This window comes from Lissotriton vulgaris, chromosome 3_1 (genome assembly GCF_964263255.1).
Source record: "Lissotriton vulgaris chromosome 3_1, aLisVul1.2, whole genome shotgun sequence".
Taxonomy (NCBI): domain Eukaryota; kingdom Metazoa; phylum Chordata; class Amphibia; order Caudata; family Salamandridae; genus Lissotriton; species Lissotriton vulgaris.
The window spans coordinates 1,555,232,981-1,555,260,283 of NC_141689.1; positions in this window are offsets into that span (position 1 = coordinate 1,555,232,981).

Below are 27,303 nucleotides of genomic sequence, written 5' to 3' on the forward strand. Positions count from 1 at the left end.
TTCTGAAGCGGCGCCCTGCAGGCCTCGGGGGGGATGTCTTGCCTCTGCCTCCAACCCCCCCCCTCTTATCGCCTAGTCCGGACATCACGGATATCAACGCCAGGTATCGGCAGGGGGTGCGCTGGGAGGGAGAGGCGGCGCGAACGAGCATCTCCCACCCCCCCAGGTGGGGGCCCCTCAGCTGCACCCCCAACGCTCCACTCACCCAACAAAAGGGTTCCTCCACTCTTGCGATGCAGCGGCGCTGCACTCACCCGACAAAAGGTCTCGTCCACTATTGCGAGGCAATGATGCTCCGCTCACCCAGCGGGGGTCTCGGTTACTTTTGCGGTACAACGACGCTTTTCAGTTCAGCCTGAAAATGAGTCCTGCATCCAGAAACGTTCTCCTCAACTTTGAAGATTCTATAAGAGCCACGGGGGCCCCCGACCCCCAATGAGAAATGACTGCCATGATCACCCACGGAACGACCACGACGTAGCCGAGGGACTTTGGCGCGCTCATGCCGGCGCCGGCCTCAGTCTCGAAATGATCAAAATCCTGCAAGACTACCAACTTGATCAGTTCCGGTGGGACACCAGTATGACCCGGTAGGAGAGATTGTTTCCTCCCACCCCACTTTCACTGATGGTTCATGTCGCCAGTCCCCTCTGCTACCCTTCAACGAAAACTTTTGGACTGCCAAAAGAGGTCCCGGTCCAACCACGAGTTGTTGGAGACATTTTGACTATACTTGGACCTTCCTGACCTCACCCAAAATGGCGCCGGTACAAATGAAACTCTCAACTCCTTGTTGTGCCCGATTGCTCAGCCTTGATATCATGAGATATGTATGCAGTTTTTAGCACATGAATTGATATGGGATAAGACTGATTACACGTTCGAACAATGAATTGATATTAAGTTCTAATGCATCATTGATTACTGTATTTATTATTGAAGGTTGGAATTGTCGACACTAATGGTACTTGCTCACAATGAATTATCGATATGATTTTGTTGCACTTGTCGCACTTTTTACTATGAAATCAACGACCACTGACTCTGTTATGTTTTCCTCAAATAAATACCCCCCCCCCCCCATTTACAGTTCCAGCCTGCTCCGTGGCCGGCCCACGGGGTTGTAGGCCCGTATTTGGGCACCAACATTTTTATTAAAGGTTTTAGAAAAAGCAAACGTGGTTGTAACGCGTAGATTGGTGAGTTTCGAAGAAATGGCCACTGTTTCCGATTTTATTTATTATTATTTTTTTTTTAAAAAGCAGGTGAAATGAAGCAGCTCAATTAGTTAAGGGTTAAAAAGTATAGTACGCAGAAACATTGAAAATATGAATGGTCCAGGTTTGTTGTATGTGTTTTTCATTTTTGTACAGCATAAAGCAATCGATAAAGATCCTGGTATTTAGCCTCTACTTTATATGCTACCTGTATCAGGGAAGTTGCTTTAAATGCCCCTAAGCCACCCCGAAGGAATGTCACCTGGCCCCCCTAGTTCGAATGAAAACGACCCCGTACCACTGTAGGTTATCTCTCTTCCTCAAAAATGACAAAAATTACTTTCTAGGACGTTTTGGACATTGATGATTTTCATATGATCTATTTATTAAAGTAATACTCATCTCTCCGCATGAAATTAATTTTCCACATGCTACACAAGTCAATCTCATCTGCCCAAAGTTCTTTTGCAGATTTGGGACCGTTTCCCTTGCCTCTGACTCACTTATTGCTAAGTCATTGATGGATGTTTTTGCCGGTCGGGGGTTATCCACCAAATCTCGAAGTTGTGCTTTAGAATAATTAGGAGGGTGCCACCTCTCCATGTGCCAATGCATGGTATGATTACCATAGCTATATTTTTTTCCGGTCCCTCTCAAGAGTTTTTTTTTTTGCAGATGAGGCAGGTAACGAACCTGGCATTAACTTTCTTTTCATGAGAAGGAAAAGAAAAAAATTGCCAGATAAAATTCACTTTCACATGGGACGTTCTTGGCATTTCTTTCAGAAACTTTTACATCACTGTGTCATTTCTTTGTCTATCCTGGTTAAAGCAATGTCATATAAATAGTTGTTTAAAAAGTTTTTTTTTAACGTGTTTACTTTGTTGGAGCGTTGTATATATTTATAAGTTATTAAAGTGTTATAATCCTACTACTTTGTTGGAGTACTATATATTTTTAATGTGACACATAATTGTGAAGACTTTGATGTACAAAAAGGCATCCCTGGAATCTTCCGCTTCAGGCTCGGTCCCACACACCCTTACAGTGAGAATCCCCTCCCCAATCACAATACAGGATCGTTATCAGATAGTAGGAACGCGTGTGGTGTGACAGATCTCATGAGGTGGCGACCTTGATCTACTGTAACTCCTTTGAACAGGGATGATTCTTTACCGTTGGGGCCATAAACTACATCCGCAGGGCTAGGTGATAGCCAGGGGCCGGCCTGGACAATCAGACACAGAGGAAGAGGAGTAACAGAGGGTGCGGTAGTGAATAGGGTGAAAGGGAGGTGTCGGGCGGGCACAGGGTGTGATACTCAGGGAAGAGCAGCACAGATGGGGGAAGTTTATGGCCCATGCATGAGAGAGAGAGCAGGGGTGACCAGTGCGTGGGGGAGATGCTTGCGAGGGTGGGGAGCCATGCTGAGGATCGGCGGCGTGCAGAGAGTGGGTCTGGTCAAGGCATCTAAAATGGCTGCCGTGCACGACAAAAGTGTGGCATTGGAAAAAAAGCAAGATGGCGCAGACAATGTTTATCAATACGGATTAATTTATAACAATTATTTTTAACAATATATTTACTCGCAATGTCAAAATGGCGATCAACACTTCCTAATTTCCTTCGAATCGAACGTTAACAGAAGTCAAGCGGCAAAAAAAAAAAAAAACGCTCACGCGCAACCGCTGGAAGACAAGTATCAACATATATGAGCCTCCTCAACCACCCTCAGAAAACATAGGGGGTCAGGATACGTCTCCCATACCCCCTTATACCCAATACTCACATTGCTTTTCCTCCATCTAGTAATTTAATTAAATCGAAACACAAAATGGCGAATTCACGTTTCGCTACCAGTTTGCGACCCGGTTCGTGAACCGAGAAGCGCTTCTACCGCGAAAAATCAAATTTTTTTTATTTGCCCCACGGGACCCTTTAATAACCCCAACATCATTCCTAGGGGGTCAAGAGGGGTCTACCTTGCCCCCTTTCATTAAATTCCCCCTTCGTTTATCTCCTCCTCTTGTCTCTTGATCCTACCGAGAGACAAGATGGCGGCCGCACCGGACTGTTTAGAATGTTGACAGACACCGGAGAGCCAATCAGCTTCGCTTTGCAAAGCTCCGTTACGCGAAAAGTACGCGATCTGGAGCGCTACCCGGGACGCTGTCACAGATATATCTGTTTTTTTAAACGTTAATTTCTCGAAATCCACTGGAGCACATATATTGAGACCCAGCAAAGGCACATCGGGCTAACAGTCCCTACAATTTTGCCAAGTTTCGTGCAAATCCATTCAGCCATTCGAGCTAAAAGTGAGGCCAAAGGCCCTATGGAAAAATGAATGGGAAAAACGCGTTTTGGGACCCCCCTTTTTTCTCGGCCCCCCCTTGACGGAACCCCCCCAAATTTTCAGGGGCTGCTCAGAAACATAATGTGCCATTTTCCTGAAAATTTCAGCCGATTCCGTCCACAAACGCCAAAGTTATTAGACATAGAATTTTCAAAAGTTCCATAGAGAAAAAATCCTAACTATATATACCTACTGGCTATCGCCAGTAGGTAATATATATATATAATGAAAATCAATATTTTTGTATTATTTACTGATATTAGTGTGGAACAATACATTTTTCAATATTTTCGTACTCTTTTTATAAATATAGAGAACATATATTTTGGTAATCAGTATTTTTACACAATATATCTGCATCACAATATTTTTGTTATCGAGATTCTGTCACCTATCCCTCTATAGGCATTTCTTAGTTGAGGAACATAAAGGCTGGTTTAATGTAATGCCGTCCTAAGCGAATTTATATACAGTATACTGTCTTGACTTAGCTAATCTTGAAGATGTTCTGAACTTCAGTCTCCTGGACTTGAAACTATTATCGTGGGAGTTAAAGGGACACAAACTATCACAAGTTTATCGTTCACTGGTGATAAACACCTCAGACACCTTTGACCAGTTTTAGGATGCCTAGGAGAGGGACTTGGGAACACTCTCTAAAAAAGGACTGGATTGAGGGTAGAGTGGCCCCCTGGGAGTCAGCTATTGCATCTCAATTCTGATATATCCAGTTAAAATATCTTCTCCCCTTTTACATCACTAGAGTCTGACTGTGGTGATTTGGCCATATTGATTCTCCAATTTTCCTTAGCCTCACCAAGAGGGACCCTAAATACACAATTTTGCACATAAATGCTGACCTAGACTCCAATAAATACGAATTTGCACAGTTGTTGCTGGGGCTTCTTACTGTGAAAAGGGACATTGCCAAGCACTGGAGGGATGCTGATCTGCCTCCCCAACAAGTGGTGTGGGAAAGGTGCATGGCAAATTGTGTGAGCTTGGACAAGCTAATTTATTATAAGAGGGACTGCACTCAAAAGCATTATAAAACTTGGAGTGAGTGGTGTCACTATCTGGGCATTTGGTGGAATCCCTGTGCATCTGTATCCGAGTTTGGTGCTGATAACTCATAATGTTGTAGGGAGGAGAGAAACAGGGCTAGAGTTTCAATCATGATTGTTGATCAGCTGAGTCTACTTCCTGTCTAACAAGCAATGACATTGAGATTGTCATGATACGTTAGTTTGAAAACCTTTTGGTTATTTTCTTTTGCCTGTTTTTATTCATCAAGTCATTAAAATGTTTTACAAAAATAGGTGGCAGTCTAATACATGATGTGCGACACTTGGGAGGTCTTACTTCTAACAACGGTCAGACCTACCAAATCTATTAGTTGATTCTCTTGTTTTCTAAAGTAGATTCAGCACAACTAGAGAGCTAACATTCTATATTTCTAACAAATGTACTGGAACTTCTGAATGCCATTTGTCTGAAATACAGGATGTAGAATACTTTTCTATGAAGGAGGGTGCAGTAAAGGAACAAAATCAAGGGCTTCATTTTTGATAGGAATACATGGTTATTGATCTAGAAAACTGAAATGAGGAGACATTTTCTATAAATTCTTAAATATAATCCTTAATCATTCCATAAAAAAAATATCTGGCATGCTGAATGAAAACTATTTTCAACAGCAGCAACAGCAGCAGTCAGTTGATTCCCCAGTGTTCAAATGTAGCTTCAGCGCCGACTTTTCATGAAAAGCTAAAGTTCTAACATTCTGCCTTCAAGACAAAACTCCTGAATGCCAATGAGCACTGGGATTTTGATGCAGATATGATAACAGCCAGTGATTTCTGACATAATATATATTTTTAAAGGACTAAAATCTTTTTGGAGAGAAATCTGTACCTCAGCCCAGCATCTCCATTCCACAACTGTTTCCTCAGACTACACATCCTCCTTAATTTTCAAATAGAAACATTTTGATAGACATAAAATATTTTTTTCCCTCTTCAATTTAAATGTATTGGAGGAGATTTTTTAGAGGGGCAGGAACACACAAAATGAATAGGTGTATGCTGTTATGGGTAGTGAAAGACTTCATTTGAGCTGCTGTTTGAAAATTACATTTTTCTTTGTACTCTTTTCCACTTCCTTTTGTCTATAGTTACATCTCCCGCCATGAATGTGTTTTGGCTTCAAAACCCTCTTTATTGTGAGTTATCTATAAGGAAATATAAAACACTATATACATATATTCTATAACAAATGCTGCTCTGTGTGCCTTTTATTAATTTGATAGAATAATGTGACCACTGTTTGGGAGTGATTATGGGTTTGGCGGTTATGGTGCTGCCATTGAAACAGCATCGGAATCACCGCCACACCGCTGGCAGTCCACCCTCCCTATTACGATCCATGCGGTTACATAGACCAAAAAACACTCTGGTCCCGCCACCACCTCCAGCAAATCTCGACTGCGGCAGTGGTGGAATATGCCAATGCGTCTGTCAGATGGTGGACTGACAGTATTACCGCTGGCCCAAATATGATATGCCTTTCCGCCGACATGACTGTGGTGGTCCAACCACCACATCTGAGATGGCGGAAAGGGAGGGATATAAGGCTGAAACTCACCTGTACTCAGCATCACATGTCCTGTGCCACAATGGAACCAATCATACATGTCCTGTCACTGCTGTTCCAGCTTAATGATGACCAAAATCAACACCGTCAGCCGATGGTAGGTTATACTCTTTCCCTTTTCCATCAACTACTGAGCAAATAGATACCCCGCCATGGACATGACAAGGGGTTTGGGGTTCCTGGTCAAACAAGTTTTGTGGGTTCCATTGTGAAATTGTTCTTAATGTATGATCCCATTATAGCTCTATGATGCCCTCTTTGGCAAGGTCACTGAAACTGCACAGACACACTACAAAAGTCGACTTGTGTTCCCATCTCATAATCAGGGATAGTGTTGTGTGCATTAAATTGTGTCACACAACAGCACCTCCTTATCAATATCACACATATTATCTCTGTGAACCCTCCCATTGTTCACATGCTAGGTCCTGTTTTGATATCAAAAATACATCTGTATGGATGTGTCATGAAATTGAAACACACATTCTCTGCTAAATCTCTATAATGGACTCTCACACATCACCCACATTAAAAGGTAATGCCAGATAAATGGGATTTCAAATAATCAGTGTGAAAAGCATTCAAAGGTCTCAATGTAAAGACTCTCTACAGAATAGGTGCTCCTTAACCAGGATACCCCTAAAAGGCTAGAGTCCCAGGCTACAGGCCACTTGGCACATGCCTCAAAACCTCTATGTGCACAGGGCTTGTGGATTTAAGTATATCACGGGCAACCAATAGTTTAACCAAGTGCCATGCATATGTGTGTAATGTGTTAGTGCAAGGCCTGAAAACAAATACAGCAATAACAATATTTGCCTCACATTAATATGTAGTAGGTGTAAGGTACACACACAAAAACGGACACATATCAATTAAAATTCCTAATAAGGTATGACAATTGAACACCTTCCATGTGTGGATGGACTAATACCTAACTTGCACACATCAAACACATATTAAAACTACATCATACGGAGACGTACAAGCTAAATGCAGTTCACATTGGCTAAGCCATGCTGAAATACTTACCATATGAAATACCACCCAATGCAGTGTCCGCCCCAAATTGGATTTCATCCCACATATTTATCCATTGAACAATTCCCCTTGTCCTGTGTAACTCCAGCACTGGTTCCAATGTCAGATCATACTAACCACTCCAAATGGATCAGCAGTCAGGAATCAAACAAACACAACTGTAGTCACACATCACAAAGTATCCAATAACATCAAATAGTTACAAAAGTATCTGATAACCTCAAGTAGTTAGAAAAGTAATGGCAGAACAAAGCAAATGTTTAATTTTGCTAAAACAATTAGATGTAGTAAACCAAAGGCTAGTCCATTTTCACATTGCGTGGTCCAGCACACATCTGTGCCACTAAACTTCTCCTTCTTGACACTGACAGGGCAACCTCATTACAAAGGACCATCCATTGGGCATGGTAGGCAGCTCGAAGATGTTAATTAGGTTGGGGATGTTTGGGTTTGGGAGGAGGTCCTTGGATTTAGAAGGTGGGGTTTTGGAGAGGAAGGAGTAAACTGATGTTTATGAGGGGTGGTTTGGGAGTCGGAACAGGTGGACTGACCTTTTGAAGGGGGCCCTTGGAAAGGATGGCTGGGTCTGAACTAGGGGTGGATTTGGAGGTAGAAGTGATGGTTATGGGTGTGGTATGAGTTGTGATCTTTGAAGAAAGGGTGGTAGGTGGATTGGAAGGGCAGAGGGCAAGGTGAAAGGTGGGATTCACAGTGGGGAACTTGTGAAGGGCTTTGGGAGTGAGTGGGATCTTGGAGGTAGATGGAGTGACAGTGTCTAATGTGTTTGGGACGGTGGCGGTGCACGTGCATGCATGTAAGGTGTGAGGGCAGCAAGTGTAGGTGTTTCTTGTTTCTCAGGTGTCTGCTGGGTGCATGATTGTTTCTGTCTGAGTTTCTTAGGTATATTTAGTGTGAGTGATTTGTCTGTGGATGTTGGTGCAGCGAAAGTTCCGGGTGTGTGTGTGCTGTGACTACTGATGCGGTGGTGACTGTGGGTCTGGATGTCTGTGCTATCTGTATGGATGTAATGGTGGTTGTGGTGGTACATGTTGGTGTGAAGGTGTCTGCTGGGTGGGGAGGGGTGGTGGGGAAATACTGTGTGAATGCATGTATGTTGTCTCCTGTGGGGAGATGTGATGGGGCAGTGGTGTGAGTATGCAGGTGTGGTGTTGTCAGTGGTGGGTGTGGTGTGTTTGTGTTTGGATGTATGCCATTTATTTTTGTGTGTAAGAGTACTTGTGTGTGTGCTGCTGGAGTCTGTATGGGTGGGTGCATGGAAATGTGTCTATGTGCTTTGGAAAGGTTTGCGAATAAGGTATTTGGATGAGTATGGGACAGAGGGAGGAACGTAAAGTTAGGGTGGACGGAAGACTGATGAGTGAGGTAGCCAGATCCTGAAAAGATCTCTGCAAGCCAGATATGACACTGTGATTGCCTTCCAGGTAGGCCACAATCTGCTGCAGATGGTTGCTTGCCCCTGGCTAGCATTCAGGAGTGCAGTCTGACCCACAGAGATGTGCCTCAGGAGGTCAATAGCCTCCTCACCCAAAGCAGCAGAGGGGACAAGGCCAGGCACTGAGGTGTTTGGAGCAAAGGAGATGGGTCCCCTCTTAGCGGAGGGGGCCCAGCCAACTGTTTCGGCAACGGCAGGGAGGATGGCGATGAAACTGGTGGTGGCAGACAAGGATGAAGATGGAATTAATCCAGTAAGCTCTGCCACCACTCAGGAGTGTCCACTGAAGGATGGCACTGTATCTGTCAAAGCCCAGCTCACCTGAGTTTCTGTTCAGTTCTGATGGAGGTTGAAGACAGTCTGACCCCACCCTGAAACTGTTTGTTCCAGCACACTAGTTTTAAAACAGTGCACTAAGAACCAGAAGCTCAAGGGAAGGGGGAAGTGGATAAAATAAAAAAAGAGAGACACACCGTTCTTGCGTTTCCACTGTAGAAGAGCTGCTAAAATCTGCGGCCCTCTCTGACTTCTGTAGAAACTGGTGCCTAATGAAACATAAACAAAGAACAGATAAGTGCAATCAATCCCTAAATGTGTTCCCGACTAAACCTTAATCTTATTAGAAATTCTCTTCTAAAAGTACCTCTTGGATCCTGGTCTCAAGCTTCCAGGTTTGGAATGTGTTACTGTACTGGGATGTGCTTTCTATTACTGTAAAACTTCTGTAAAATCAAACGAATATCATTATCAGAATTACCAACGTCTAACATTCACCTTAGTATAACTAAAGCCTAAATTCTTAATAGAAAACTCACTTTTCACACATTTCCAGACTTTTTATAAAACGAATACTGTACTTTCGCATCAAAATACAGCAGGTAATTTGTGCAAGTCCTTGATTTACTGTTTGCCTTGCTGTCAATGATTTCCTCTGTTCGATTCTTAAAAAAGTTCCATGTAAAACAATGTTTATTTGCTAGATAAACATGAAAGGGAGCTAAACAATGTTTATTTCACAAAGTTCCACAAAGTATTCTTGTAACAAAGGGTTTGAACCACAAAGTTCGTGGGAGATATCTTGTTCCAAATTGTCTTTACATGAATCCAGGAATCGCCGATAAAGTTCTTTCAGGTAATAAAAGGTTTTGCACTTACTTGTTGCTGAAAAGGGATACATCAGTCTAACCTTGACCTCTTTCTCTTTTGCAGGTCGATTGCAGTGGACAGAAGAGGGGCTAAGGCACCAGAAGAAGGAAGAGCCAGAAGCTGCGCCCGTTAAGTCAATGAAGGTCTGGAGAGAGCAGGAGTGCCAGCGCCGAAGGATCTGTTCTCAAGTAAGTGGGAGGTAGACGAGCACAAGCACTGGGTAAGGCTCAGGGGCTGCCTTTTATAGACAGGGCTGGGTGTGGTTAGAAGAGCTGGGTGTGGTTAGAAGAGCTGGGTGTGGTTCGAAGAACTGGGTGTGGTTCTCGCAAGCAGTTGTGCAGAGATTCAGTTATTATGCTAATGAGTTGAAGTAATACATGGCCTAGGGAGGAGTGTACTAAATAAGCCTTGTTAAAAGCAAGGTCCAATGTTTTTTTAAATAAACCTTGGTAAAAGCAAGGTCCAATGTGCAAACAAGACAGCAAAGTCAAAACTTGTGAATACATTGAGCAACATACACAGAAGTCTTAGGGAGGGGCTGAGATAACAAGAAAGGCTTTCAGTAGTAAGTTCAAAGAGAGCTATTACAGAGACCACTAGTGCAATGAGATGGGACATGCTCTTTGCTGTGTACAAACCCTAACAGTATCTGAAGAACTCAAGCTTGTGTATGTGGCATTCCCCATGCCCTCCTGGTCACTGGATCCCTATGTGCCCAAGTTGTAATGTCAGGACCCACTGTAACAGCTGAGTACCAACAACGTTGGCCCTGTCTCCTTCACTTGCATTGGATAAATCTGAAATTACATGCAAAATTGGTTTACTGCAACTGTGTTTCCACACCTGACCATCACATATCAACAGAAAACTTTTATTAAGTGCACAGATCAAACCAGCTTCATGTTTCCCAATATAGGCTTCAACATTAGCATGAGCACATGCATGTAAGCTACATAAACCGGTAACAGTTGGTTCCAGTTATGTCATAACCCCAGACAGCTTTAAATTCATGATGGACTTGTCTATACTTCATCCTTATGTCCATCCTAGGATAGTTGATCACCTTGTATACTTTTGCACTTGTATTATACTATAGTAAAATGATGTTACCAAACAGGATGGTTATAAAATATACATTTCCACACTCTTCACACAAGGCCCAGACTTCACAACATTTTCATTTACCTTACAACGCATCATGATGTCATGAAGAGCAAGTTGAAGACCAAAGTACCATCACTATGTGCTATAGCAGAAATCACTTCACATGCAAATGCTGATTGCACATCATATATCCACTGACAAAAAGTCTAATGAAAGCTGTACTGAAGTAGTTTAGCTATGTATCACATTAGCATAGAAAAGTAGCCTGGAGACATTGAGTGCCAAGGTTTTGTGAGATAGATATTCCAAATGCATGCAGCATAAGACTTCTTACAGCCATATGAACATCCCCACTCTTGCTTGGTGCAGGTGAACACCATTCATAGATTGTATTCCTACAGGCCAAATCAATACACCTTCGAAGATTATTGTGTGTCAGTAAATATTTATGATATGAAAATTTGGAATCACTATAGTCCTAATGAAATGGCACATCATTGCACTATTTAGCATAGCAAACACATATTGCCTAGTAAGGATGAGTGTATACACTCACATACGATGTCTATATTTATAGATCTCACTCCCTGATGCATGGCAGAAGTCAGTGAATGAATTTGAAAGAGGGAAATGTACACTAGGCAACATGTAGGCACTAATTCTGATGGGACCCGTGATGTATGCACACTCATGTCACTGTTGAATCCCAACGTACCAATGGGAAGTGTTGTCCAATCACAGCATAAGGAGGTTACTGTATGCCATGTCACATGTAATAGAGCCACCATCACATGAGAGACAGTAGTGAGGAAACATCACTCCGTTACACAAGGAAGACAAGTGGCCTGTTTGGTACAATTGTCACTCAGAAAGTTAAAGAACATGAGATTATATATCAGTTCGCTCAGCCATGTGTCTGCTTAAGACAGTAAATTAGGAGTAGACTAGACTCTGCTGGGTTACTGATAATAAAGACAATAGGCACAGCACATCAGTATGAACCTACTACCAGACTTACACAAACAGTAACTATTCTTGTGCATTGCAAATGGGCCACACCCAATATTAATGGGGAAATGCCTGTCTGTAACACACAAATTTGGCAATGTAACATGTATCACTCTGGCCAGGACTCAGCCCCTTATAGCTGCTGTTGGGCCCTCAACTGCCAATCAAGCTCCGGGTAGGCCACTACCCGTATGCTGGCCATTAGAGGGGTCCAGGTGGCGAGTCGCCCCGTCCACATTGGGAGGAAATCCCTAGCTGGACCTTTATAATCTTTCGGGTCCAGCGCTCCAAATCTTCCCACCTCCTTCTGCAATGGGTGCTGTGCTGGCAATGAACCCCAGGGTTTGCAGCCTCTGGGCGCTGGCTTTCCAAATTTATTGCTTTTGATGGCCGTTGACCTGTATGGATACAATAGGTAAATACACAGATTATAACTGCTTGACATCTAGCACATGCCTAGATCAATAGTCAACACAATACATATGTAGTTCCCAAATGCAGAGCACCATTTCAAAGACATGAAGACCAACTTTTAAAGTCATATCCTCAACCCTGGTCATGTCCTACACTGACAAAGCCAGCCCACTAGCATCAAGTAGCCCAGAAACATCCTATATAAACTGTAATGTGAGCTACTATGATACACAACACACCTTTGTGACCTTCTGAAGGGTAAACTACTTTTGCATGATTTTACAGATCCCTTTACAGCCAGGTTCATTGACCTGATGCATACGGTTGTATGACATTACAACACAGGCTTTTACCTTGCATGCCATTACAACCCGGGGATTACAGCGAAAGTCGTTACAACGACTTTCGCTGGAGGGCGCTGGATAGTGGAATAGTTTAATTTTCTATTCCAACTCCAGCCCACGTTGACAGTAGGGAAGGTGTTGGATAGAAAATTAAACTATTCCCTATCCAACAGCGCCCTCCAGCGAAAGGCGTTGTAACGACTTTCGTTGCAATCCCTGCATTGTAATGGCAGTGCGGGGTAATCCCCGCGTTGTTATGGCTGTTCCCTGATGCATACTGTCCATACAACCTGATGCCAAGTGTAGACTACATCCTAACACTTACGTCACAAAGAACAGGCTGACATGTGTGTCACTGAGAGCTTCCTCTCTGGGCATGTGTGGACATGTAGACTATTTAATTCAATATCATACTACATGTGATTGAGTTTGTGTGGTATGTACTGACATCACAGGGCACACCTTTTTCCCATATGTGGCTCTGTTACAGGGATGAAATCAACATACATATTTATTGTTTGTTTGGTTTAATGTAACAAAGCTGGTGATTCACATATCAAATTCTCTTCAGAAGTAACCAACTATCTGCACTGTTATTATGTCACATGTGCAATAGGCTTGTACAGTGCAAGCATGTATTATGGGAAAGTGAATACAGTCCTGTGTGAATAAGAGCCTGTCATAAGTAAATAACACACATTGACAATGTGGGTCAATGGAAAGAAGTATCAGGTTAAAGGTTTCCCTCAGTCACCATTCCAATTTCCAAATGTAATCCATGTAAAAACAATCAGGGATGCTATTTGTTCAGAAAACTCATTCTGGTACTTCCAAGGTTCTGGAAGTCTACAGGGAGAATAATTACCCTGTGCATCAGCTGTATTGCCATAGTGACTGCCCCTGCCCAGCCATGGCCCATAATGGCCACAACGCATTGTCAGGCCTTGCTCTTGCAGGCTGAACATACTGATCCCACGTGAGCATCACATTTCCACCTTCAATACATAGAAGTGCATTTTGTGGCCATCCAATATGTGACCTCAAGGTTTTGTGGTATTTAGAAGGAATCTGTGAGGTGTAGCTAGCTCCTAGACAACATTGAGGCGAGCCCTGATGTATGTAAATGTAAATGTATAGGCATTTATATAGCGCACTACTTACCCGTAGGGTCCCAAGGCGCTTCGACCGCTGCGAAACCCTTCCTGGCTTCCCTGAGAGATGGTCCCTTAATGGGTATCTCCAGGGTGAGACCAGGCATCCCCGGCGGTCTGGTGGGGCCGTTAGTGAAGATGAGGCAAGCTAATGCCCAGAGTTGCCGAGTGTGATCGCTGATCAGAGTGGGCACCGAGGCGAGAGAATTATCGAGTCCGCTGACCCTGGTCCAGAAACCTGCCGCGTCGGGAATCGAACCCTGGTCCCGGGCCGTCCTCTGCTCTCGGGTCTGCCGCCTCTAACCAGTGAGCCACACTACTTCACTAGATCTGTACTGAGTGATACGTGGGACCTCCTCCTCAACTGCTTCTTACAGTATACATACACAGTTCCTGCTGTAAAGTCTACACATTTCTTTGAACATGTACCATGATCTGATTACAAAATATATAATGAGTAGCGTTAAAATTATACATGCCGATATGTGCATGCAACACAATTAGAATCTTTGGCTTACAGCACATGACACATCGCAATGGTGATTTTGGTACACAGTGTATAGTGCTACGCAATCCATTACAGGATTGACCTATGTAGGGACTGCAAAATGTTACAAGAATAATCAGGATTCACTCTGGAACTCAGAGGCACATTGTAGCCTGTGAGAAGGGAAAGAATTGAGTTAAACAGAGTAAAAAATCAATGTAAGATAGGTACCTGCTCCTCTGGTGAACCATTGATCTGGCAATACAGTGAAAGCACTTTTTCTACCAGCAGCTCCAGTTCCTCAGGAGAGAAGGCACAGGCCCTCTCACCTGCTTGGCCTGGCGTGGTTGGCCCCAGAGTTGGCAAACAGCAGCCAAAGTGAAGAAGATGTTGATATCGGAAGAGTCAGGAGGCAAGCAAGTTGTTTTTTAAACCACAGCATACATGAACACCACATATGCGGTCATCAGCGTAGATGGACACAGCCGTTGGGATATGACCATCACAGTCACTAACATTAGCCTATGGCTGTGTCTGCTGCGGATGACATGGCCCACCACGTGGTCGACTTCCCTTGGTGGCAGTAGGTTTCAAATGTCCTATATTTAAGGTCAGGCATCTGCTGTTTTTGTAATTGGAACTACAGTATTGGTGAGTGTTAAGTGTGTCAACACCACTACAAATGTTGTATAACATGTTTACATAAGTATCACTCCATTGTTCTGTAATTTCATTTATAGAAACATCAGTGTAGTAAGTTACTGTGCATAAACGCTATATTACCGCGGTGCACTGTACACCTCTGGTGAAGGTATTTTGTGAGAAGAATTCAAACTTTAGAATATTGAGGTGCTCATGATACATTTTTGGAGATATATTGTGGACATTTCTGTTACAGACACATGTGAAGACAACAATGGGGATTAAAGGTGAATGTTGGACAGTAGACAAATATTATGTGAATTATGTGTAATGATTTCTGAAGCAGTTATGTCTTGGCACATGACTTTTGACTTATTCTTCATATATGTTACTCTGGAGACTGTGACCAATGTCCAAAATTGTTTTCACTCCACACATAGATACCCAGGGAGAGGGAGGAGACGACAGCCTCCAGTGTAACAACTATTTCCAGATCATACAAGAAAGGGATGTCATCAAGAAGTTTTGTTTGAATAGGCAAACAATACATGATTTATGTCATCAGTTGGAGCGTGATCTCCTTCCTCCAAGCACTAATCCCACATGTACCCCACCTATTATGAGACTAATGGCAGTATTTCTGGCCACAGATTCCTTTCAAAACACTGTGCCCATATATGGTGGTATGTCACAACCAATGTTCAGTGGTCTACTTCAAGACATGCTTTCAGCAATGATGACATACATTGACAGCTACATCTAGTTCGATGGACGTGAGGATTTAGCCAGTGTGAAGGTTAACGTCTATGGATTTGGTTACCTTTCACATGTGGTTGGAGCCATTGATGGCACCTAGATTGCCGTCAGGGCCAGACTGACTACCAGGCAATTTGGAATGCTGCCGAGCTGGGGGCTGATTCCACTGCTGTGGGGGCTTATTTGGTTCATGGAAACCTGCGTGTGCTTCGAAATAATTAATGCAAAACGAATTTCGTTTAGCACACGCAGGTCTCCATGAACGAAATCACCCCCAGCTCAACAGCATTCCAAACTGCCCGGTAGCCAGTCCAGCCCTGATTGCCGTAGTGCCACCACAAGACAGGGAACAAGCTTACCATAACAGGAAGCACTTCCAGTCTATCAAATTGCAAGTTGTCTGTTTACTGGATTTGCAATCTCAAACGTCTGTGCCCAGTTCCCAGGATCATCCCATGAGTTTTTCATACTGCGGAACATTGCAAAACCCCAACTGATATCACAACTACTACCAGAGAGGGCCTGTATTGTTGGTATGTTTGATCTGTCTTAACTTTATGTGGGTGATGTCAGGTAGTATGACCAGAAAGTGTGTAACTTGTTGCACCTATGTCTGTCTTCCATCTAGGCTGCTCAGCATATCTCAACCGTCCATGGTTGTTGGCACCGCTGAAGAATCCAAGTATGCCAGGGGAAGTCCGCTTCAATGAGGCCCAAGGAAGAACATGACGGCCAGTGGAGAGGGCTTTTGGGCTCCTCAAGGTCAGATTAAGATGTCTGGACAAGAATAGGGGAGCCCTCCTGTACTCACAGAGGAAGGTGTGTCAAATCACTGTGGTCTGCTGCATGCTTCACAACATGACCCTGTGATGGAACATCCCTTATATCTCACAGGATGGAGGCCATGAAGTGCCACTGGGTGAGGATCCTGAAATGCCAAATGATAATGATAGTGGTGAAGAGGAAAGAGCTGTCTTGCGCCAAAACCTCATCAGCAACTTCCTCTCATGAGTGTTAGTATGTTGTGAAATGTTATGAGTTTGACCATTAAAGCAACTCTTGTTATGATGATGTGAGGAGTATGTTTAGAGTCAATATTAGGAAGTTAAAGCTCTGGCAAATTCTGGTGTAAGGTGTTGGTGGAGGAACTCTTTGACACGTGCTCATTTTGTTAGTGTTGCTTTGTTTAGTTGAGATTTTAGTCATGGACTGTGTTCTCCAGAAGTTGACTATGTGAATTGTGTCACATGTAAAGTTTCACGGCTAATCTGTTTGTTTTGGTTTTATTTTAAGTACCTTCAACATGGCATCTTCATCCGAATATTTCAGAGTTGTGACATTTGCAGGTATATGATTAGTGGACAAATGTATCCACTGTAGAGGCCTGTGTTCAACCTCATGGTCACAGGTTCAGCTACCAGTGGTTCCACTCAGCCTTTCATCCTTCTGAGGTCAATAAAATGAGTACCATTGAGTTGGGTACCAATAAACAGATATCATTCAGTGCCAAGATACCCTTGGATGTACGAAGTGAGCATGGATTGATCCTGGGAATGTCTGTCACAGACTTTGGGTGTACAAAATCTGTATCAAGACAGCTTGCACAGCGATAGGATGGAAGTTTAGAGAAAATCCTTTAACTAGTTCCTTGTTGTGTGTTGGTCCTAATGCAATATGTATACAACCATGGGCTCTAACAAAATGTTGTTGTGGGCCCCAATCATGCTAGCCTACCTTTACATTGGCGAAATCATCATTGTATATAAACTGCATGTAGCTGTTGATGTGTCTTCTCAATTTAGGCAAAAGTGCTTGAGGCACATCACTGACATTTGCTTGTGGCATTCCAATGATGATTGGAATGACCCTGTGATCAGAAACTGTTGTACTGCCTTGGCTATGTTTATTGTTTTAAATGATGTGGGATTCCTTTTGTGAGGTAGGTGATATGGCTAAAGCTCATGACCTAGACCAATTTTATTTTGCCTATTCAAATGAAAATGTTCTCATGTATCCCCTCCTTCCATATTGTTATGGTCTGCACCTGGAAATGTGATCACTGACAGAATACTTGAGTCAGGTTTGATTTGTTATGTTATGTTATGTTAGGGATTACTTGTTTAGCGCCTATCACCGCCGGTCTCTAAGCGCTTACCAGAAAAAACATAACACACTAATGTCCCTAGAACCTCAGTTGTTTTGCTATGTTTCTGACAATATGCCAGCTTATGATTGGAACTATAGAATAAAGATGTTATAAGACAAGACACTTCTATGTATGTGTTGGTATGACATGGTTGTGATCCTGTGCTAAACATTGTGTACATGCAACATTTCCATGCTTACACAAGTAGCTTGTTTTGGCATTGCAAAGTTCACATAGGAGTACATATATACATTTCTAGATGTAAGTTTTACTACAGAAAACTATGAGTTTGTGACTTGTGTATTTATAAAAGTGATAAAGGTAAAGAGATACATTGGGCAAGAACAAACATAACAAAAAAGTGAAGTAGTCAGTAATGGAGAATGAAGCCATAGTTGTAGATGCCAAACTTGTTGAAGCCAAAAGTCCAAAGTCCAAAATACTACTCACATTATAAAGGGAAAAGTATCCATAAATAGTCTACGGATTGTATGTGTTTCATACACTGGAGGATATTATGGTTGAGGTTTTTTGCTGGAGGTGGTGGGTGTCTTACCATCCATACCTCTTGGATTTTTACATTGACATCCCCGCTTGCGACCATAGGTGGAATCCACTGATGCAGACAGAGGTGTCTGCAGGCATGTGTTCTTCTAGCAAGGTCTCCCTTCCTGTGGTGCCACATATGTAGATGGCCCTGATGTAGTTGGACCACAGGAAGAGGTAGATGGTGAAGGAAAATTCCTGGGTTGTGTTGATGTCTTGCAGCACCCCAATGAGCAGGCCCATTTTGGTGTTGTGTGGCCAGCTTCTGGTGTATGTCCCTCTACAGCTGCTTCATCTCTTGGATTTCTTTCAATACCTGTCCCATCACATCTTGGGTCTCATGATAGACTCCCAAGACTTGGTCAGTGGTAGCCTGGGTGTGATTTGCCCCAGTGGCCTCACTCAGTGAGCCGATGGTACGGCTACTGGGAACCTTACTCCTATGGACCTGTGCCCCTGGCCCCGGGTGCCCTCTCCCACTGGGTACTGGTTCCCCAGTGTCAGTCAATTTTCTTTATTCGATTATTTAAAATCATAAAAGAGCAAACATTATTACATAACATGGTTACAATACATTTCATTGAAGCACAAAACAGTTTAACAAATCTAAAACATTCAATCAATATTATAAAAACAGATAGGCTGCAATGCAACGTACATAAATATCTAAAAAAGCTAAAAAGAAGGGTTTATTGAGCACAATACATTTAGGAAAATGAAGAAGAGGAATGGCTGTCCTATCGGTTCCCCGAAACAAGGTACAGTTTATCAAAAGGAGATAGGACACTTGTAACCACTTTTTCCAAGAGATTTGAAAAAGCCCTCATAAACGCTGCGTATCTCGAGAAGCGGTATATTTTATTCTCCGCCCCACGCAAGCGTTATGGCAACAGTCATTGGGCTTATTCAGTCAGTGTCTTGCCAGCCTCACCCGAGGCGATCTCTGGTTTTTTGTGGCAGTATCCAGAGAAAAGCGAGTTACCCCACTGAAGCTGAGTGATAAGATAAAAAGTGTGCAGGTGAATATAGGCTTTATTCAGTTCACTTGACCACTTATTAAAATTTATTAAGTATGCTAAGTACGCGTAGGGGAACATAAAAGTAATATTCGCCTTAAAAAGAATACAACCAAGCTTTGCTCTCACTTCATCGAACAAAATCACAGCATCGAAGACCTGAGGTGGACAGTAATAGAAAAGATATCAGAAACTACACCCAATGCAGATAAAATACTATATGAGAAAGAACAACGTTGGGTAGACCGTCTTAAAACCAATAAATTTGGTTTGAATGATGATATCTCATGGCATCATTTTGCACGCTGAACCTATGAGCATCACAGTAAACTTTGTAAATTGAACCCTAACAACTCATTTGCAAGCTCCACACATAACTGAGACACATCAACATCGAAGTGAGATGCTAATGGTATGATAACCACCTCGTTCGGCATTTTGCCGATTTCTTAATAATACCGTTTTTAAGTTCTGGTAATTTAAGATAAACCATGCTCATCACGCAAAAATCACTTATTGCTAATTTTTAGGAAGCTAACTGCATATTTTTGCCTCTAATAGTACCCCGTTTTGCCAGACAACAATGTCCACTATGCACGCTGAACCTATGAGCACCACAGTAAATTCTGTAAATTGAGCCCTAACAACTCAATTGCAAGCCCCACACAATAAATGAGACACATTAACATCGAGTGAGAAGCAATGGTAGAAAAACCACCTCGTTCGGCATTTTTGCCGATTGTTTAATAATACCGCTTTTAAGCTCTGGCAATTTAAGAAAAACCATGCTCATCACGCATAAATCATTTACTGCAAAATCGTAGGACGCTAATTGCATTTTTTTGTCTTTAAAAGTACCCCGTTTTGCCAAACAACAAATGTCCGCTCTCTCTTTCCATGATTAAACTTGTTAAAACGCCATCGAACGCGTGCTCCCGGCGTCCAGGAGGCAGAGCCAGCACAAGACGCGGAGTACGCTTCGAAAGCGGCCTGAATCCTCCTGCTGAAATGCGATTGATTTCTTCTTAAGGTAAGACCTCTCCACGAGGTACAATGCCTATACAAGTACAAGAGCGACTTTTTATTTCCTGCCTCCTGCTATTGAAGCGTCCAAAAAACCTAGCCATAATTCACAGGTATGAATTATCATACCATAGCTAACTGTGCACTACTGTGATATCGCTGTTTCTTCCCCCAAAATTCACCTTAATGTCACTTCAGTTGTGTGTTTCTTATAATTGCACTATTTGTTGTAAAAATTATACAAAATACATATCGACACAATGCTTGTTTGATTAAACCAGTATTCTAGAATGAAATTGCCAAATGGTCAATAGTTACCCCCATTTCTCTTTCCTCTTAAATCCTTAGGTATATGAAAACCTTCAAGGGTAAGACTATTAATTAATAGAGTCCCTTTATGTCAAAAATTTGACATCAATTTTTATACTCACTTTGTGTGTTTTTTGTATATTTGTCCTGACGAAAGCTCTTAGACCCTCGGGCCGACAGAGCAGAAACATGTCGACGTTATTTTTTTGTCTAACTGACCTATGCTAAGGATTCCTAACTATCCCCAGAGCATACTTAATAAATTTTAATAAGTGGTCAAGTGAACTGAATAAAGCCTATATTCACCTGCACACTTTTTATCTTATCACTCAGCTTCAGTGGGGTAACTCGCTTTTCTCTGGATACTGCCACAAAAAACCAGAGATCGCCTCGGGTGAGGCTGGCAAGACACTGACTGAATAAGCCCAATGACTGTTGCCATAACGCTTGCGTGGGGCGGAGAATAAAATATACCGCTTCTCGAGATACGCAGCGTTTATGAGGGCTTTTTCAAATCTCTTGGAAAAAGTGGTTACAAGTGTCCTATCTCCTTTTGATAAACTGTACCTTGTTTCGGGGAACCGATAGGACAGCCATTCCTCTTCCTTCCTATTGATAACTAAGTTGAATTTTTGCCCCCCAAATCTGCCGCTCGCAGATTTCACGGATTTTCAGTAAATTCGCGGGAGTTCGCGGATCGCGGATTTACCGAAAATCCGCGAAATCCGCGAGCGGAACGGATTTTGCACACATGCTTAATCTTGTTATCTGTTACAGGAACAGGGCCTCATAGTAGTTATAGTCATTTCAATCTCTACTTTCTAACATTTAAAAAATGTTTAACTCCATGAGAAAAGAACATCAGTTGTAACATGGTAAATGAGTCAGAATGGGCAAAATCACTATTGCATCTTGTTTTCTGCTGCAGAAACAGGGCCTCATAGTAGTTGTAGTACTTTCAATCCCTACTTTCCAACACTTGACAAATGTTTAACTCCATGAGAAGTGAACATACGTTTTAACAAGGCAGACAAATGAGAAAGGGCAAAATCACTTTTGCATTTTGTTTTCTGCTGTAGTAACAGGGCCTCATAGTAGATGTAGTCATTTCAATCTCTACTTCACAACACTTGACAAATGTTTAACTCCATGAGCAGAGAACATAAGTTGTAACATGGCAGACAAGTGAGAATGGCAAAATCCCAATTGCATCTTATTTTCTGCTGCAGAAACAGGACCTCATAGTAGTTGTAGTCATTTCAATCTCTACTTCACAAGACTTGACAAATGGTTAGTAATACATACCTGTTGTCAAAATATAGTCGGAATGGGCCATACATTCACATATTGACACATATCATGGGTCCTGTGATGATGATTTAATAATAATACACTCACAAACACCATTTTAACATGTGGCATATAATGAAGATTGATACATGTGCTCTTCAATCAACAATCCAACATTTCTGAGTACTGCGCCAGGAAAGGAGATGGACAACAGAATAGCAAAAGCTGAGATGAGAGCATACAAGACATTAAAGTGCTGTGATAATTAGTGAGGTGTAACTCCACTCCCCCAGCTATTCACATCAAGCCCTCATAATGCTGGATGGCCAAAATCTTCTCCTCCCAGGGAAAGAGTTGTAATGGGGTGCTGGGAGGAGCACCACCAGTCTTCTGGGCCTCCAGGTCTTGCTTGCAGACCAGGGAACAAACCTTCCCCCTCAGCTCATTCCACCTCCTCCTTAGTTCCTCCTTTGTGTGCAGGGTGGTACCTACAGCAGTCACTCTGTTGAATATCCTGTCCCACATTTCCCTTTTCCCATTGAAAGGAGTATTTTGGACTTGGTTTCCAAATGATTGTGGCTCTACTCGTATGTTTTCATCGACCAACTGGCAACTCAGCCTCTGAAATACGTTTTCTTTAGATGTAACATAACTCTAAATTAAAGTAAGTGACAATGACAAAAAAAGTCAAGGGATATTAAAAATAAATGCAACAAAAGCGTAAGGAGAGTGTTAAATCGGATAGGGAAAAAAAGGCTGCCTTATCTCACCAAAAAGGTGTGGTCTCTGTCTTGCTGTGCTACAGTGGAAAGACAGAGGATCATATTCTAGGATGGGGTGTGTTTTATAGTGTGATTTGCAGGTGTGTCCACTTGGCCAATGGATATCAGCTGTGTTGTTTTTGTATCCATCCAATGGACACTGTTATGATAATTTGCTGAGAGCGTACCGTGACGGCCTACCACAGTTGAGAAACTACCTCAAGCGGACTGCCAGTACAACAATGTTTTCATAATCGGCTTGGTGATAAGCGCGTCCCTGATGGTGACAGGGTACACATTGCCAATATTGTAGTCCACCGCAGCCCAGGCTGGACACACATGGTCAGTGGTTCAGGCTGCATGCATCGTAACACAGTGGCTCAGCGGTCTTCTTGGGTCCACCGCTGCAGCAGAACAGCTGTGAGACCACCAAACTTGTAATCAGGCCCAAAGTCAGAACTGTCATGGTCTACACAATTTTCACAGACTTGGAACATTTTAAACATATATTCAAGCAAATGGAAGGGAATAGTTCGGAGACTCATTCATGTCAGGGCCTTTTAGCGATAAAGCAATAGTGGGTATGGCTCTTATCAGTAAGGCTGAGCCCCTTAGCAGAAAAAACAACCACAAATGCCAATACTGATGGCCAAATCCTACTAAAACTGGAACCGGCGCCAAAGCTACAAGTCGATATACCCTGTTACTATTAAATAGTATTTATTCTTAAGACCACATTTTAGTTCACTTTTTTACTTTATGCAATACAATCCTTTTTGTACAAAACACCCCAAAAATTTTTACAGAGAAAAAGGAAATTAGAAAAGTGTTTTAAACAAATCACACAATGACCAGCCCACACTTTGGCCTGTCTCACTACTTACATTCATGCCTGATCATTCATACAACATTCCCCATCCACCAGCAACTTTTGTCAAACAACCACTCACATTCCACCTCCTTGGTTTTCAAAAATTCTTTTCTTCCACATAATGAACCAAGGACCAATCACCAAACAAGGAGAAGCTTTAAATCCCACTAAGTTGTGCATAACAAACAATCACAATATAATATGTGGTTCTAAGAATAAATACTATTTAATAGTAACGGTGTATATCGACTTGCAGCTTTTGCACTGGTTCAAACTTTAGTAGGATTTGACCATCAGTATTGGCATTTGTGGTTGTTTTTTCTGCTAAGGGCCTTTTAGCGACAGTGGTGAGAAATGTTTTTATATACATATTTAACCTTCTGCACCAAGAAAGTGAATGATTCCAAAGCAATAATCTCCAGCAACATGCCTCCCATTGCAGGCACATTCTGTGAGCTGGGTAAATATTCTAATATTAGAACTCTGTGACCTTCAGAGGCAACTTCTAGGGTGATTTTCATATATGGGTTGATGCTGTAATAATGATTGTCTCAGGTACTAAAAACAGCAGTTTGGCAGCTACAGGTGTCTGATTTACAATAAAAGGTATTCAAGATTATTTATGAGCAACATTTCATCTACACCCAGGCAATCATTTCTTGGAATAGGGTTTTTTCATGTATCTTCTGTCAAAGTCAGGAATCCACAGTGTCATATGAATATTGGTAGATGGCCCAGTCACCAGTGCGGGGGTTACAAAAATTAGCATGCGTTGGCAAAGCTAAAACACCTGTCCTTGGTGAGTTGGTGCAATGGTACTTTTTTATTCTTTTATTGCAAGCATAAATAACAACAAAAAACTAATCATGCTACCAACTAAGTATGGCTATTAGATGCTTGCGCTACATATTTGAGATTTGTAGCCATTTTTTTATTATTTGATTATTTTTAAATGCCAAGCCTTTCAGTTATGCCATGGAGTTTATTATTATTTGTGAAGAATAAACAAAGGTCTGCCCGACCACTCAAACTGCAGGCAAAGACATAGGCAAAATAAATAGAAGTTATTTAAAAAAATAAGAACTAATAAATAACACAGCACGTTTTGAAAAAGCTTTGCCACTGAACAGAAAGGAATTATTTTGAGATGGTTGTGAATAATGTGCAGAGGCTTTGTCAGTCATTCAAAGTGAAGGATGCCAATGGAAAAATTGGTTAGTCCATTGCCCCACGCTGTATTCTGTGGTGGACAAATGTAATATGTGAATGACAATTCAAAAGACCAATAGATGAAAGTGGGGTGCCGCTCGCAGCAGTTATTGCTTTGCTGGGGACTCTGTGCTAACCAGGACCCGCATTGCACCGGGACGGACGGACTCAGCGGGACTACAATCACGCCAACGCGGGACTGCGAGGACCAGCAGCCTCAGCTTTTGCCACAGCTGGTGCCTCTTCCCGCCCATCTCCCGCCTGCTTGCTGCCTATAAACTGCTCGCGGCCCCCGCTTCGCGGGAGCAGCTCGAAGCAGTTGTTGCTTTGCTGGGGACTTTGTGCTAACCAGGACCCGCATTTCACCAGGACAGACGGACACAGCGGGACTACAATCACGCCAACACGGGACTGCGAGGACCAGCAGCCTCAGCTTTTGCAACAGCTGGTGCCTCTTCCCACACATCTCCCGCCTACTTGCTGCATATACACACGCCCCACCGCGCAACGCGGGATACGGGCGGGCCCGCGCCGGGCGAAGCCCGGCCAAGGGTGGGCCCGTTTGTGCCTGTTCTAGACCGGAGGAGACCGGACCGGGCACCCCCTCTAACACCTAGTACCCCGCATCCCGAGCCGCCAGTGTCACTCAGTAAATTTTATCCAATTGCCTGTTTGTGTGTTAACTTCACTGCAATGGCTGCACGGGAAAGTCGGAGCAAGGCTCTTACCTCAGGTGGATATGTGACCGGGACCTTGGACAATTTTATAATTAGAGCCAACTCTTTGTTAGGTCATGAAATAACTTTGTTGGAGCTTAGGCTTTCTTCGGAAATTGCCACAGCCAAAAGATCCTCACTGGGTCATATTGCGAATGCACACTCACCGGACCGTACATTGAGTACGTTGGCTACTAACGCCACTGATACCCTGGGCATCCCTCAATGCCCGGAATCCTTGCCAAATTTGGTTACTTCATCACCGACTGGTGCAATACTTCTGCAAACTGTACTGGAGTCTAGCCCAGCATTAGACAAGGGGGATACATTGGTTTCTGATACCCCACCAAGGCCCACTACACAACAGACATGGGGGAACCGGGAGGGGGCAGTCCCTAAGAGAAAACTTGGTCCCCAAAAGGGTGATGGAAGGCAGCCAAAGCTTCCCAAACATTCCAACACTAGCGACCATATTGGTCTGGGTAAGGATATGGAGGCTCCTACTACCCCTGATATTAGTACACCAGTTACTATACCCACATTTAATCCAAGAGAAGGGTCCTTCCCTGCAGTTACACTAGTCAGGGAGGACTCATTCATTCAAAAAATGGGGGATCTCTTTAGGTCCATTCTCCACCCTCTCGAGTCGAGACTCCACCAGCTAGAGCTTAGGCTACGCAACATTGAGAAGGTAACCTCTGCAAAAGTAAATGGCCTAAAAACTACCATTCCTGTGGTCAAGGGTGCTACATTAAACAACACCAAGGGAGGCCTACCGACATCAAATCACTCTGTGCCACCACCCCTACCCCCCCAATAGAGGCCGGTAGTCAGGACTCTTGTGTTGTCCCCAACCACAAGGGTGCATCTATGACTATCAAGGACAAATCCCAAGAGTCACACCATCCCGCTCAGGGTCCGGCTCCAATTCATAAAATCAGAATGGATTTACCCACGGAATCTAGTCCCTACATAGTTGTTCTCACTGGGGTACCTGAGTTAATAGACTGGAATGGGGAATCTTTTAATTCTCTTAAAAACAAAGTTGCTGACTGGTTAAATTAGAACAGACCGCTTCCACCTTATGCCAGCAGCGAGATAATTATGGTACTTAGGGTCTCCTGGGTGGGCCACAGTCCAAAGACCATCAAAGGCAATTGTGTTTTGATAAATTTTAGGGATCCCCATACAGTATCCCATATATGTGATTGGGCCCATAGCGATACCGTAACTGCCATACAACCACTTCCCTTGACCTACTTTTACCCCTCTAATTCCACATGCTACAACCACGGAAGGGAATCTGACTGGACGAGAGTAGCACACAGAGGGGAGGCCAGGACCAATAGGGATAGGATGACCCAACCACATACATTTCCCCACATTTCGACCTTTAATTGGTACAGCTGTTTGGATTTGGTGGATTGCCTGTACCTCAATCAGGGGGTCATTGTGGGGCACAGGCGCAATAACAGAGGGTCCAAACCATCAACTTCACATAGAGGACTAATAGGACACAATCGAGCAGGTAGCCATATGGGTCACAGTAGAGAGTGCACAAATCTTACACCTTTGCAAACTCTACCATTACTTGTTAACAGGGACACTAGTGATCCATCCCCAGCTGCCAAAACACCCGACCCAA